General features: G+C 49.1%; 1 long non-coding RNA gene across 1 annotated transcript in view; it reads left to right on the top strand.

Moving 5' to 3' along the window:
• LOC139750117 (uncharacterized) overlaps positions 1-3,483 on the top strand; it is a 220,386-nt gene extending 216,903 nt beyond the window's left edge. Inside the window, exon 3 of the long non-coding RNA XR_011713085.1 lies at positions 3,428-3,483. This is a non-coding gene — a long non-coding RNA (uncharacterized lncRNA). The remainder of the gene's footprint in view (positions 1-3,427) is intronic.
• Positions 3,484-15,587: the final 12,104 nt, after the last annotated feature.

Raw genomic sequence — 15,587 nt, 5'->3', positions numbered from 1 at the left:
AGGCATCGTGAAATATCGGGTGCGTCGTCCGCCGGCGTGTTGTGTACACACGGTGGCCCGGCACAACAGGTGGTCGCCGTGTTTGCCAGCGTTCTCTGCCCCCGCGCGGAATTTACAGTCGAGTCCTGAAACTCATTTCCCTGGGCTGGAGGTGCGGGGAAAATGCCTAGTTGCCTCGCTGGAAGTCAACTTTACATGTTCGGTCGTCCATCGGGCGCGCCGGTCGCCCCATGGCCTGGAGTGGTCGGCGAGGTTATCCTGTATGTGTCGGACAGATCTGGTTGATTCCCTCAGTGTAACCTGGAGAATTACGCGGTACCTGACGTCTGCGTTGGGTATTTGGGTTGGGAGTCGATGCCGTGCGAGACGCGTCGGTCCTGTAAGACGTTTGAGCAACACCGGATCTTCCGGACTGTTGCGGGTGGCGCCCGTCCTGACCTCCTGTGGCATATCTCCAACGAACCATTAGTTTGTTTTTTTTTTTCCCATGAAGCGGAGTGATTATAGCTCACGACCATAGGGACATCGTGTGGGCCATGCAGGCTCTCGTAGATACGTGTCCTGCGTCTCCCAGGGCGGACTAAGTCAACTGGCATTGTGTCTCGTGTGCGCAGGGGACGGCAGGGACGTGGGTTTCGTGGCGGCCTTGCAGGAGGTGGTGGTAGAGCGGCTCCGGAAGACGCCAGGGAAAAGGCAGATTCTGATGCGGGCAGTGTGACGTCATCTGCGCATGAGCGTGGAAGAGTTGTGTTTTGAGTCTGTGGTCAGGGTGTCGAACCCTGGGCGTCAGAAGGAGTCAGCAGTATGAAAGGTAAGGCACGTCCTTCCCTCATACATACACACAACAGTTAGGCATTTTAGATATAGATATAGATAGATAGACAGATAGATAGATAGATAGATACAAACCTCCAACAGGCAGGATCGAACCCGGGATCCTTGCGTAGCAGGCGGGAACGCTACCGCTACGTAGGGGTCCCGGGTTCGAACCTGGCTGTTGGAGGTTTGTATGTTCTACGAAAATGCGCGTTCATATGCATTTTGTTCGTATATATATATTACATTACATGTGTGTTCAGACATTGTTACTAGCCATGGTTATGTGAGCTGGCTAACACGAAATTACGTGAGCGATCGCACTAACTTCTCTGCAATGCATTAGTCAACGACCGAATCAAAAACATGTGTCGCTTATGATACCAGCTTGGTATTACCGGACTCCGCCTGCTTGTGGCCATGTATTACACAGTTCACGTCACTGTACCATGTTCCACCTACCGTTACTCCTATCCCTTCGTCCTTCCGTCCACCTCTATATAGTCTTACCAGCTCGCTATGGTCGGGTGTACGCACCTATGCGAACGACTTCAGCACCCACCCGCTCGTTGGCCAGCGTTTGCGTCGGAGAGGGAGGCCCACAGATGTAGCCTCAAGTTATGGTAAGGGAGAGGAAAATAAGGACCATTTTTCACTGGTAGATTTAGAATATTATGTGTTTTCATGACTGAAACTATGACACTGTCATCATCTCTTGGGCCGTCATCAGTGATGACCCGAGCAAAGTACTGGTTTGGGTCAAACCGCTGATTATGGACCCCGTGGTTACCAGCGCCCCCTTAGGGCTAACCCAGGACCAGGTCAAAACCCTCAGTTGTCCCCTGACCTTGCTGGAAGCAAGACGCAGGGCACATACAGTGTGCGGTGCCGCCGGTGTCGTGTGTGTGTGTGTGTGTGTGTGTGTGTGTGTGTGTGTGTGATACATAAGCGATGCCACACACATGTGCATGTGACGATAAGGCTTAATGTGATCACGTCATGCACTCGTGATGACACACCCAAGTGCATGAAGCCAGTACCTGAGTCATCACGTAAAACACACACACACACACACACACACACACACACATCACCGCAACGTAACGTGTGGCAAGCGAGTGTATTCCGTGTAGATGGGGGAACACAGGGATCACATCAAGGGGAGGTCGTAGTGCCACAGATATATATATATATATTTTTTTTTTTTTTTTATACTAATCGCCATTTCCCGCATTAGCGAGGTAGCGTTAAGAACAGAGGATGAGGACTGGGCCTTTGAGGGAATATCCTCACCTGGCCCCTTTCTCTGTTTCTTCTTTTGGAAAAAAAAAAAAAAAAAAAAATGAGGGGAGGATTTCCAGCCTCCCGCTCCCTTCCCTTTTAGTCGCCTTCTACGACACGCAGGGAATACGTGGGAAGTATTCTTTCTCCCCTATCCCCAGGGATAATATATATATATATATATATATATATATATATATATATATATATATATATATATATATGTATATATATTATTTCAAAAACACATGGTTTGGGCACATGGAGAGAATGAGTGAGGAAAGATTGACCAAGAGGATATATGTGTCGGAGGTGGAGGGAACGAGGAGAAGTGGGAGACCAAATTGGAGGTGGAAAGATGGAGTGAAAAAGATTTTGTGTGATCGGGGCCTGAACATGCAGGAGGGTGAAAGGAGGGAGGGCAAGGAATAGAGTGAATTGGATCGATGTGGTATACCGGGTTTGACGTGCTGTCAGAGGATTGAATCAGGGCATGTGAAGCGTCTGGGGTAAACCATGGAAAGCTGTGTAGGTATGTATATTTGCGTGTGTGGACGTATGTATATACATGTGTATGGGGGTGGGTTGGGCCATTTCTTTCGTCTGTTTCCTTGCGCTACCTCGCAAACGCGGGAGACAGCGAATATATATATATATATATATATATATATATATATATATATGGGAGCGGGGGGCTGGAAATCCTCCCCTCTCATTTTTGATTTTCCAAAGGAAGGAACAGAGATGGGGGCCAAGTGGGGATTTCCCTCAAAGGCTCAGTCCTCTGTTCCTAAAGCTACCTCGCTACCGCGGGAAATGGCGAATAGTATGAAAAAAAAATGAAATATATATATATATATATATATATATATATATATATATATATATATATATATATATATATATATACACACACACACACATTCCCTAGCCTGAGCCAGGTACCCATTTTATCGACCAGCCCCTAAGGGTGGATGAACAGCTGGGTTGGCCGTTGACCGTCTGCCATAACCAGGATTCGAACCTATTCGCTCGACCTTGGGGGGGCGGCCCGCCGTGAAATATACCAACACGTTGATGGGGAAAGAACACCAGGCGAAAATATTGCCATAGGTGATGACTGGTGAAGAATATAGTGAAAACACCATCACATAAGGTTGCTGGTGAGGGTTGGGTGATGGTGAAGTATCATAACACAGGAGAGACGAATGGTCGGTGTGGTGAAGACATTGTGAGAGTGATGGTAGATGGTGTGAATGCAGCACAACCTGTTGAATTTATGGTGTCTAGCAAACTTCGCTAGAGTGATTAACTTCCTGCATGTCTCCAGGTCCGGGGCTGATGGTGGACCAAGGTCTGCACACCTGCGAGGCGGCGGAAGGTAAGGTAACTTGAGTACTTCTTCATCAGCTTGTGTCTTGGTCGTGTTCCACCCGACCATCACCTATGGTCGACTTAACCTGTCTTGCTTACGCTAGGGAACACCGACCCCCTTCCCTCACTCCAGCTTCACATAACACCGCCTCAACATACATGACCCGTCATTGCCCCTCTCCTCTCACGATCACCACACAGTAAACACGTTTCCCTCAGTTGTCCTCACCCGAGAAAGGCGCGGACGTCACGACATTTCTTGACCTGCGATCCCACCCAGCAGACGTGGCTAGCTTTCTGAACGCTGCAGAGCCTCACGGAACGAGGCTCTGGGTAGGAAGGTACTATATATATATATATATGTATATATATATATATATATATATATATATATATATATATATATATATATATATATATATATATATAAGGGAGCGGGGGGTTGGAAATTCCCCCCTCTCATTTTTTTTTTTCAAAAAGAAGGAACAAAGAAGGGGGCCAGGTGAGGATATTCCTCAAAGGCCCAGTCCTCTGCTCTTAACGCTACCTCGTTAATGCGGGAAATGGCGAATAGTATGAAAGAAAGAATATATATATATATATATATATATATATATATATATATATATATATATATATATATATATATATATATATGCATAAGGCTCAGGGTGAGGTGCCTGAGGACTGGCGGAATGCCTGTGTGGTGCCCCTGTATAAAGACAAAGGGGTCAAAGTCAAATACTCTTGAACTGCAGATGTGTGAGTCTGTTGAGTATATCTGGTGAGGTGTGTGGCAAGTGATAGATGAGAGGCTGTTGGCCTGCACAGAGCATCAGACTCGGGTTGGGACAATGTGGTTTCAGGAGTGATGGAGGATGTGTGGATCAGGTGTTTGCCTTGAAGACGTCGTGTAAGAAATACAGAGAAAGGCAGAGATTTTTATGTGGCATTTACGGGACAGAAGAAGTGAAATGTCACCTGTGGCAAGGCTTTATTACTGCTCTTCCAGTCTCGCCAAAGAAGTTCCCACTCGAAAGGAGTAGCGGAGCTATGGGATGCATATGCCTTTAGAGAGGCCCTTGGTAACGTTAGGACTCTTTCATCAAAAATGGTCTTGGGGGAAACTACAATAATGATGACAGACGTGCCTTGTAGGTGATGCCATGAAGGTGGAGGGAAAACTTCCAGAATTTGGGAGAATTTTAATGGCGAGAGTAAGGCATATGTGCGAGTAGGAAGTGAGGAAGGTGAGCGGTTCCAAGTTAAGGTAGGTCTGTGTAAAAAGGTCGGAGATAAATGCAAGGCTCAGGATCCAATGTCCACAATGAAGACACGGAGCACTTACTTACTCCTCAGGTGTTCTGCACTTCAGAAGGACACATTTCTTGATCTGTTCGTCCCGCGCCCAGTGGACATGGCCGATCTCCTAAGCGCTGTGGTATCCCTTGAGAAGGGGAAGCTAGGGTTATGGGTGTGATATGGTCAGCGGCTCAGGTGGAGGTGAGGCACTGGGTGCGACCCATCATCACGCAGGTCTTACACGAGCTGCCGTCAGAGACGCGCAGGCAAGTCTCCGAAGTGTTCGTGCGACACGATCGGAAGCAACGTGGTGCGACGTTTTGGAAGATGTACGATCAAGGTTAACGCGCGCGCACGTCTGGGTCGCATCCAACCCCCGACACTATACCGGCGAGAGAACACACTTGACGTGTGGAGACCTGGGTCGCCAGGACCCGACACGGAGTGTTGACGACTTCGGTGGAGTTATACGAAGGCCTGGGAGACGCCGTCGGCGGCCCAGGCGTACAGAACGACGTTGGCTGTGATGATGAGGGACTCGAAAGTCTCCATATGTCGTCAGTCCGGCAGGGAACCGTCGCGACGGTACAGTTCACTTGAGGTGATGGACGACAGCCAAACCCAGACGCCCCCGAGGGGGACTCCTCTGCTGGCGGGCGCGCGTTGATCGAGGGCAGAGAGGCAGCCGCACAGTAATTACCTCCGGTGAACCTTCATTTGCTCAGATAACATCTCACTAATGCCAAAGCCACATCTCAGCCAAGCCTTCCCAGAATCATTGCCTCGGATCAGGCATTGCTCAGGTGTGTCCGACCCCAAAGACGTATGAGAATGTACGGCTTCTTATCTGCCCCACCTCCCATGCCATACTCACCGCACGTTACTCATGCGAGATTATGAAAGACGCCCGTGAATTACCCACGAGGTAAACACGCCCCTGACTCTCAAGGAATGCCAGGGACGCCCCAGAGTCCTTGCCCTGCCGGCGCCTTCGTCCTCCTGACGGGAATGGGGTATGGAGAGGCCGCGAGAGAGGCTCCTGCTCAGATGGTAACCTGCAGCCGAGAGCCAGCCAGCCAGCTGTACTGAAATGCGGCGTAGCGAGCCCATAGACTCGCTACCCAGTGGTTCCTGACCTTACTATCTACGACCCAGTGGTTCCTGGCCTTACTGTCTACTACCCAGTGGTTCCTGGCCTTACTATCTACTACCCAGTGGTTCCTGGCCTTACTGTTTACTAGCCAGTGGTTCCTGGCCGTACTATCTACTACCCAGTGGTTCCTGCCCATACTTTCTACTACCTAGTGGTTGCTGGCCTTACTATCTACTATCCAGTTGTTCCTGCCCTTACTTTCTACTACCCAGTGGTTCCTGGCCTTACTATCTACTATCCAGTGGTTCCTGCCCTTACTATCTACTACCCAGTGGTTCCTACCCTTACTATCTGCTACCCAGTGGTTCCTGGCCTTACTTTCTACTACCCAGTGGTTCCTGCCCTTACTGTCTACTACCCAGTAGTTCCTGCCCTTACTTTCTACTACCCAGTGGTTGCTGGCCTTACCTACTATCGTCGTAAACATTAATTACCTACATGAACGCGTGATATCCATCAACGATCGCCGGGAAATGTGCGACCAAATCCGAAACTCGAGATCATAATGTCTCGACCGATACCTTACTGATAATACCTTGTTGATCCCGGCTCGTCTGAGGACATTTCTCCCTCCTGGCCGGAGCCGCCGCCCCGCCCGCGCCCCACCATCGTCAGTCGTCACGTCCGGACACTTACAAAAGAGCCCACAGGAATTGTAAGACCCCGCCGGGGGAGCCGGTCATATCACATCTGCAGAATTATCGCTACAATTAAAACTTGGGGTTGTGTTACTGACGCGCACACGCGAGGTAGACCAACAGTTGATATCGGCGTCTTGAGCACGACGGGACGACCCCTGATCACGACGGGACGACCCTTGAACACGACGGGACGACCCTTGAACACGACGGGACGACCCTTGAACACGACGGGACGACCCTTGAACACGACGGGACGACCTTTGAACACCATGGGACGACCCCTGAGCACGACGGGACGACCCCTGAACACGACGGGACCACCCTTGAACACGACGGGACCACCCTTGAACACGACGGGACGACTCTTGAACACCATGGGACGACTCTTGAACACGACGGGACGACTCTTGAACACGACGGCATGACCCTTAAACACGACGTTACGACCCTTGACCTCGACGATACGACAATTGACCACGACGAGACGACCCTTGAGCACGACGGTATGACCCTTGAACACGAACGGTACGACTCTTGAACACGACGGTATGACAAACACGACATTACGACCAGGCGTCGCGCTGCCGTATTCAAGGGTTATACTGTCGTACTCCATGAAGGTAACGTAGTGTTAGATATAATCTATCATTACTCATAGAGGGAATAAAGATGTTCTTATTACAAGTAAAGTTAGTTATGAGTTATGTCTTTCAGCGTCGTAGAGAGAAAGAGTAGTGCCAATACATCGTACAAAGCAACTGATTAAAACACTTCCCCACAGTCATCAGTCTATCTCTCTGTTCCGCCATTAACCACTATGTTAAACTCTCGCCCCGCTGTTACGGAAGGTGAGGTAAAAAGCGTCGTGTATAGTGAGTCGTGCCAGTATATCGTCCATAGCGACAGTCATCAGTCTATCTCTCTGTTCCTCCATTAACCACTATGCTAAACTCCTGCCCCGCTGTTATAGAAGGTGAGGTAAAAAAAAAAAAAAGTACGTCCAAACTCGTAACATTTTGAAAGGGATTTGTTCAGCAGAGGTGCGCGAGTCCCCTTACCTCGTGGAGTGGAAGCAAGCAGTGCGGTGATGCCAAGTGAGTGGCTCCCGGAGTACACACTTGCTCCCTCAAGGCCAGCTACGTCCCTCCATAACGTTACACGGGAGGGTGATCCCTCTGTGTCACTCTGTGGCTGAGATGTGGCACAGCGCGCGGTGTCTGCCCGATACGTGGAGATGTTGCGTCATGCGGGGTCAAGGGTTCGATCCTGGGATTTGTATGGGATGGTGAGGTGGGTATATATATATATATATATATATATATATATATATATTCCTATGACTCCACGGGGAAATGAAACTCGATAAGTTCCCAAGTGAACTTGCGTGTGATTTATATATATATATATATATATATATATATATATATATATATATATATATATATATATATATATATATATATGTGTGTGTGTGTGTGTGTGTGTCTGTCTGTCTGTCTGTCTGTCTGTGTGTGTCCGTGTCTGTGTCACTACAACCTGGAGCAGATGCTTAAGACAAAGTCTGTGCTGTAATACTCCTACATTCGGATCTAGTATTGATATTCATCAGATCCCAATACCTTAGCTTGCGGTCACTACACTTGAGCAGCGCCTGGGTATAGGGTTGTGAACGTGGCCGGCTTCCCCTCACCCCTCTATTGCGAGTGTCGAAGTTACAACCATCTGGACTACGATGTGATCTGACGATGATATGACGTAGTGCAGTACACAGGCAGCTCCGTCGATGCTGTGAGTGAGAGGACCGATAGTGGATCCGGCACCTGGGATTCAAGACACACACACACACACACACACACACACACACACACACACACACACACACACACACACACACACACACACACACCAAACTTCAGCAGATGCGTTATGAAATGATCAGTTTATCTCAGTGTTCAGTCTTGGTAGGTCACGGAACGAACGTTCCATGCGAAAGGCCTGGTGTAGCAAGCTCCTCCGCTCTGGGGCGTCACACGCCGTCACACGTCAACCACAGAGTTACACAGGGAGTGATCCCGACACCCAGGATGCAGGAAGGTAAGGTCGTCTCCCGCAACGCAAGGGAGGTAAACGTGTGAGGAACCATTTCTGCTCAGCGGGGCGCTACCACACAGACCATGTTGGATGACCGTCGTCCCCACACCCGCCTCGAAACTTTGCCGTGTCTCATCATCGGTAAATATTACATGGTCATTCACCTGCAGTCTGTGAAGATCTCAGGGTTTTATTAAGCCCCTTCCGCTACACAGAGAGAGAGACACGGATGGATCAGTGAGGGATATATGGTACGTTAGCAGGTGAGAGGGATTATGACAGACCACTGGAGGCTGTCACACCGAAAACATAAAACATGGGAGAACCTGATAGAAATTTAAGAATATTGGAGAAGAATGGGAAGAGAATGTCAAGTACTGGCCAATACGGGATGTGTGTGTGTGTGTGAGAGAGAGAGAGAGAGAGAGAGAGAGAGAGAGAGAGAGAGAGAGAGTTAAACGTGGGATGAGGACCTTGCTACTGTAGGAGGCGAGAGTTGAAGACGCGATGGTGTGGAGAGGCGCGAGCGAGCGAGCGAGAGAGGAAGATAAGCGGTGCGGGTTGGCTGGAGGGTAGAGAGAGAGAGAGAGAGAGACTAAGCAAGTAGTTATATATTACACGAGGCGCTTAATAAGCAAGACATACGGGAGGGGAGGCGGGTAGGTCCACATGAGGTGGGCTGGCTGCCTGGCTCCTCTCACACCACACCCCTCCCTCCCGCCCAGCCCAGCCGGTCCGCTACGATGGACGAGGCGGCGGAGGCCAGAGCTCGCCGACCCCCTCCTCCGTAATTACACAAGTTCCAACGTACAGCTCCTTCCTCCAGGGCCGTAGTTCTCCCGCACGTGAGGCACGTCTTAAAAAAAACACCCACCCAACACTCCCCTCCCCTCCCGCGGCGGGCGAAAACTGCGCTGTAATTACAGCGACCTCCTGACACGGCGCTCACTGCCGCCGTAACGTGTGTGGTGCCGCCGGACCTGCTCGCTCGTTAGTTAGCACTGGATATGAACCATCGCCTGGAGGAGGCTTCACACCCGCCACCAACTCCTCCCCCAACCACAGCCACCACAACCTGGGCGACGACATTGCATGAAGCCAACATTGTCTTGAGGAGATGCTCCACCTAGCCGCTACCACGCGTGGAACACTTCATAACGCCGCTACCACGCGTGGAACACTTGGTAACGCCGCTACCACGCGTGGAACACTTCATAACGCCGCTACCACGCGTGGAACACTTGGTAACGCCGCTACCACGCGTGGAACACTTCATAACGCCGCTACCACGCGTGGAACACTTCATAACGACGCTACCACGAGTGCAACACTTCATAACGCCGCTACCACGCGTGGAACACTTCATAACGCCGCTACCACGCGTGGAACACTTCATAACGCCGCTACCACACGTGGAACACTTCATAACGCCGCTACCACGCGTGGAACACTTCATATCACCACCATCACTTGTGGAACGCCACGACGTCACCACGCGTGGAACACTTCACAAGGCCACGTCAGCACTATATATCCGGGTCAGGTATATATATATATATATATATATATATATATATATATATATATATATATATATATATATATATAAGTTTTTATCGAGGATGTAAGGCATGTGTACGTGTAGGAAGAGAGGAAAGTGATTGGTTCTCAGTGAATGTAGGTTTGCGGCAGGGGTGTGTGATGTCTCCATGGTTGTTTAATTTGTTTATGGATGGGGTTGTTAGGGAGGTAAATGCAAGAGTCCTGGAAAGAGGGGCAAGTATGAAGTCTGCTGGGGATGAGAGAGCTTGGGAAGTGAGTCAGTTGTTGTTCGCTGATGATACAGCGCTGGTGGCTGATTCATGTGAGAAACTGCAGAAGCTGGTGACTGAGTTTGGTAAAGTGTGTGGAAGAAGAAAGTTGAGAGTAAATGTGAATAAGAGCAAGGTTATTAGGTACAGTAGGGTTGAGGGTCAAGTCAATTGGGAGGTGAGTTTGAATGGAGAAAAACTGGAGGAAGTGAAGTGTTTTAGATATCTGGGAGTGGATCTGTCAGCGGATGGAACCATGGAAGCGGAAGTGGATCATAGGGTGGGGGAGGGGGCGAAAATTTTGGGAGCCTTGAAAAATGTGTGGAAGTCGAGAACATTATCTCGGAAAGCAAAAATGGGTATGTTTGAAGGAATAGTGGTTCCAACAATGCTGTATGGTTGCGAGGCGTGGGCTATGGATAGAGTTGTGCGCAGGAGGATGGATGTGCTGGAAATGAGATGTTTGAGGACAATGTGTGGTGTGAGGTGGTTTGATCGAGTAAGTAACGTAAGGGTAAGAGAGATGTGTGGAAATAAAAAGAGCGTGGTTGAGAGAGCAGAAGAGGGTGTTTTGAAATGGTTTGGGCACATGGAGAGAATGAGTGAGGAAAGATTGACCAAGAGGATATATGTGTCGGAGGTGGAGGGAACGAGGAGAAGAGGGAGACCAAATTGGAGGTGGAAAGATGGAGTGAAAAAGATTTTGTGTGATCGGGGCCTGAACATGCAGGAGGGTGAAAGGAGGGCAAGGAATAGAGTGAATTGGAGCGATGTGGTATACAAGGGTTGACGTGCTGTCAGTGGATTGAATCAAGGCATGTGAAGCGTCTGGGGTAAACCATGGAAAGCTGTGTAGGTATGTATATTTGCGTGTGTGGACGTGTGTATGTACATGTGTATGGGGGGGGGGGGGGCATTTCTTTCGTCTGTTTCCTTGCGCTACCTCGCAAACGCGGGAGACAGCGACAAAGTATAAAAAAAAAAAAAAAAAAAATAAACTTTTATGATACACCTGGAGTCTCTCTCTCTCTCTCTCTCTCTCTCTCTCTCTCTCTCTCTCTCTCTCTCTCTCTCTCTCTCTCTCTCTCTCTCTCTCTCTCTCATATCACATCATAACGAGGGTGCGTTTATCCGTCCTATAAGTCAGTTGTCGTACATATTCAGGCTTCGCCATAAAACCGTTTTATCTTTATATCTTAGACGTCGTATTAACAAATTCTGTCACATTTTATGAACCAGTTATGTTACATTGGGACTCCATATCAATCAGTTATATCACATTTAGGCTTCTTATAAACCAGTTATCTTTCATTTAGTCTTCTAAAGTGAAAAATAAATCAGTATCACACATTTATACTTTACGTAGTCCAGGTATCATGCGTTGAGACTTTCTATAATCCAGTTATCGTACGTTGAGTCTCTATAATCCAGTTATCGTACGTTGAGACTTTCTATAATCCAGTTATCGTACGTTGGGTCTTTCTATAATCCAGTTATCGTACGTTGAGACTTTCTATAATCCAGTTATCGTACGTTGAGTCTCTATAATCCAGTTATCGTACGTTGAGACTTTCTATAATCCAGTTATCGTACGTTGGTTCTTTCTATAATCCAGTTATCGTACGTTGAGACTTTCTATAATCCAGTTATCGTACGTTGGGTCTTTCTATAATCCAGTTATCGTACGTTGAGACTTTCTATAATCCAGTTATCGTACGTTGAGACTTTCTATAATCCAGTTATCGTACGTTGAGACTTTCTATAATCCAGTTATCGTACGTTGAGACTTCCTATAATCCAGTTATCGTACGTTGGGTCTTTCTATAATCCAGTTATCGTACGTTGGGTCTTTCTATAATCCAGTTATCGTACGTTGAGTCTCTATAATCCAGTTATCGTACGTTGAGACTTTCTATAATCCAGTTATCGTACGTTGGGTCTTTCTATAATCCAGTTATCGTACGTTGAGACTTTCTATAATCCAGTTATCGTACGTTGGGTCTTTCTATAATCCAGTTATCGTACGTTGAGACTTTCTATAATCCAGTTATCGTACGTTGGGTCTTTCTATAATCCAGTTATCGTACGTTGAGACTTTCTATAATCCAGTTATCGTACGTTGAGACTTTCTATAATCCAGTTATCGTACGTTGAGACTTTCTATAATCCAGTTATCGTACGTTGAGACTTCCTATAATCCAGTTATCGTACGTTGAGACTTTCTGTAATCCAGTTATCGTACGTTGAGACTTTCTGTAATCCAGTTATCGTACGTTGAAGCTCCCTATAATTCCAGGTATCGTACATTGAGACTTTCTCTAATCTAATTATCATACATTTAGACTTTCAGTAAATCTAGTTCTCGAACACACGAACTGATGCCGTTTCAGTAGTTACACAATATGAAATGTAAGTACCACCCCGTAAGTTATCTTACATCAAAATATCTCTAAGAAAAATCATTAAGGATGAATATTTTTGAGAAAAGAATCTTCAAAACTCGAATATTCAGAGTGAGATTCTGATATTGAAAGTGAGATTCTGATATTCAAAGTGAGATTCTAATATTCAAAGTGAGATTCTAATATTCAAAGTGAGATTCTAATATTCAAAGGGCGGTTCTAACTGTGAAATGTGGCCGACTCTGGAACATTTATAGTATACGAAACGTTCACACGAATTCTCATTTTCTTTGCGACCCGAAAGTTTTCCCCAGACAACCTCAGAAACATCGAGCCTTTGTGGAGGGAAGGGCATCGGCCAAGTGGATATCATTGTGTATTCACGTACGTGGTAACCACACAGAGAAGGAGCAGGCCAGTTGAGGTTACGCGGGGCGAGTATACGCCTTCAGGAGGGGCGGGGGCGGCTCACAGAGCCACAGGGAACATACCTCCACCAGTAGTAGCCAGGGGACAGCAGTAAGACGGCAGCATATCACTGTGATGCAGTGGATGAAGATTGCACAGTGCTGGGGTCCGGGGTCGGCGGCAGCAGCTGCCCATCGCCTCCCGCACGCCTGGGGTCCACCCTCAGCCGTCCGCTCCGCCCGCCGCCCCTCCGCCTGCCGACGCTCCGCCCGCTGCCCCTCCGCCCGCCGCCCCTCCGCCCGCTGCCGCTCCGCTCGCTGCCGCTCCGCTCGCTGCCGCTCCGCCCGCTGCCCCTCTGCCCGCCGCCCCTCCGCCCGCCGACGCTCAAGGACAGCTGGTGTCCACGATAACAGTGGTACCTGGTGACTGCTTAAGACCACTGTATAGACATCGCCAGCATCCATACCTTAACGAAAGAGCTGATGGGACACACCCATTCCTGTAGTTCCACTTCCTCTCACCTGTACACCGGAGATGTCTTTTTTCCCCTATCGTTACATCTGACGTTCCGGGTCATGTGCTCCGCGGGTCTCCTCACGACGTCCATGACGAGTTAGGGTCAGTTATTTCCACTCGAGTACTTACTCACAAGACCTAACGTGACAACGCTGTGTCAGCCCGGACGACAGACTGTATGAATTGACTGATCTCAATGTGATGCCATTGCAGTTCTCTGAAATACGCCTCGCTTTAGCTCCCGCGAAAGGGTCTCTTAAAAAGTTTGAATCTCTTTATAACTTCCTGCATTCTGTATGCTCCTCTCACCTTAATATGGAGTTCCCGTGTCATTTAACCTACGAAGGTGGTGTGCATATTAGCCTACCGTCTCCACCCCTACATTCACAAGTCTTGTCACAAGTCGTGGTCCGGGAAATCCTAACCTGAGCTCATGTTTTTGATCACCTCAAAAGTCCTCGTCTGCCTTTATACACGTTCCTCGGCCTATACCAAGTGCTAGCCGCCTGGCTCCCATTTCACCAGCGTCTCTTGTGGCCATCCCCCCTCCTTACCCACTCTCAAGGTTCGTAAGCCACAGGCGTCGTGTTGTCTTCCCTCACTCACGGTTCGTAAGCCACAGGCGTCGTGTTGTCTTCCCTCACTCACGGTTCGTAAGCCACAGGCGTCGTGTTGTCTTCCCTCACTCACGGTTCGTAAGCCACAGGCGTCGTGTTGTCTTCCCTCACTCACGGTTCGTAAGCCACAGGCGTCGTGCTGTCTTCCCTCACTCACGGTTCGTAAGCCACAGGCGTCGTGCTGTCTTCCCTCACTCACGGTTCGTAAGCCACAGGCGTCGTGTTGTCTTCCCTCAGTCACGGTTCGTAAGCCACAGGCGTCGTGCTGTCTTCCCTCACTCACGGTTCGTAAGCCACAGGCGTCGTGTTGTCTTCCCTCAGTCACGGTTCGTAAGCCACAGGCGTCGTGTTGTCTTCCCTCACTCACGGTTCGAAAGCCACAGGCGTCGTGTTGTCGTCCCTCACTCACGGTTCGTAAGCCACAGGCGTCGTGCTGTCTTCCCTCACTCACGGTTCGTAAGCCGCAGGCGTCGTGTTGTCTTCCCTCACTCACGGTTCGTAAGCCACAGGCGTCGTGTTGTCTTCCCTCACTCACGGTTCGTAAGCCACAGGCGTCGTGTTGTCTTCCCTCACTCACGGTTCGTAAGCCACAGGAGTCGTGTTGTCTTCCCTCACTCACGGTTCGTAAGCCACAGGCGTCGTGTTGTCTTCCCTCACTCACCGTTCGTAAGCCACATGCGTCGTGTTGTCTTCCCTCACTCACGGTTCGTAAGCCACAGGAGTCGTGTTGTCTTCCCTCACTCACGGTTCGTAAGCCACAGGCGTCGTGTTGTCTTCCCTCACTCACCGTTCGTAAGCCACAGGCGTCGTGTTGTCTTCCCTCACTCACGGTAGAGGCCAAGACTTCCGGCACACCGTCTCCACAGGACGTTCAAAAGTTCCGTGTGAGAATTTCCACGCCGAGCAGAAGGCCAGCGGGGAACGTGTAGGTGGAGCCACGTTGCTGCTCCTGCAAGCCCCGCACTCAGACGAGAATCGTGACGTTTTCATCCCGTGGACGCTGGGCAGAGAGGGAGAGGAGGAAAGGAGGTGGGTAAGACCTATATATATAGAGACAGGACGTGGGGAAGACTATATATATAGAGAGAGGACGTGGGGAAGATCTATATATAGAGAGAGACAGGACGTGGGGAAGACTATATATAGAGAGAGAGGACGTGGGGAAGATCTATATA

Source organism: Panulirus ornatus, chromosome 9 (genome assembly GCF_036320965.1).
Source record: "Panulirus ornatus isolate Po-2019 chromosome 9, ASM3632096v1, whole genome shotgun sequence".
NCBI lineage: Eukaryota > Metazoa > Arthropoda > Malacostraca > Decapoda > Palinuridae > Panulirus > Panulirus ornatus.
The sequence above is the reverse complement of the archived record's forward strand: the minus strand, read 5'-3'. Positions and strand labels throughout refer to the sequence as shown.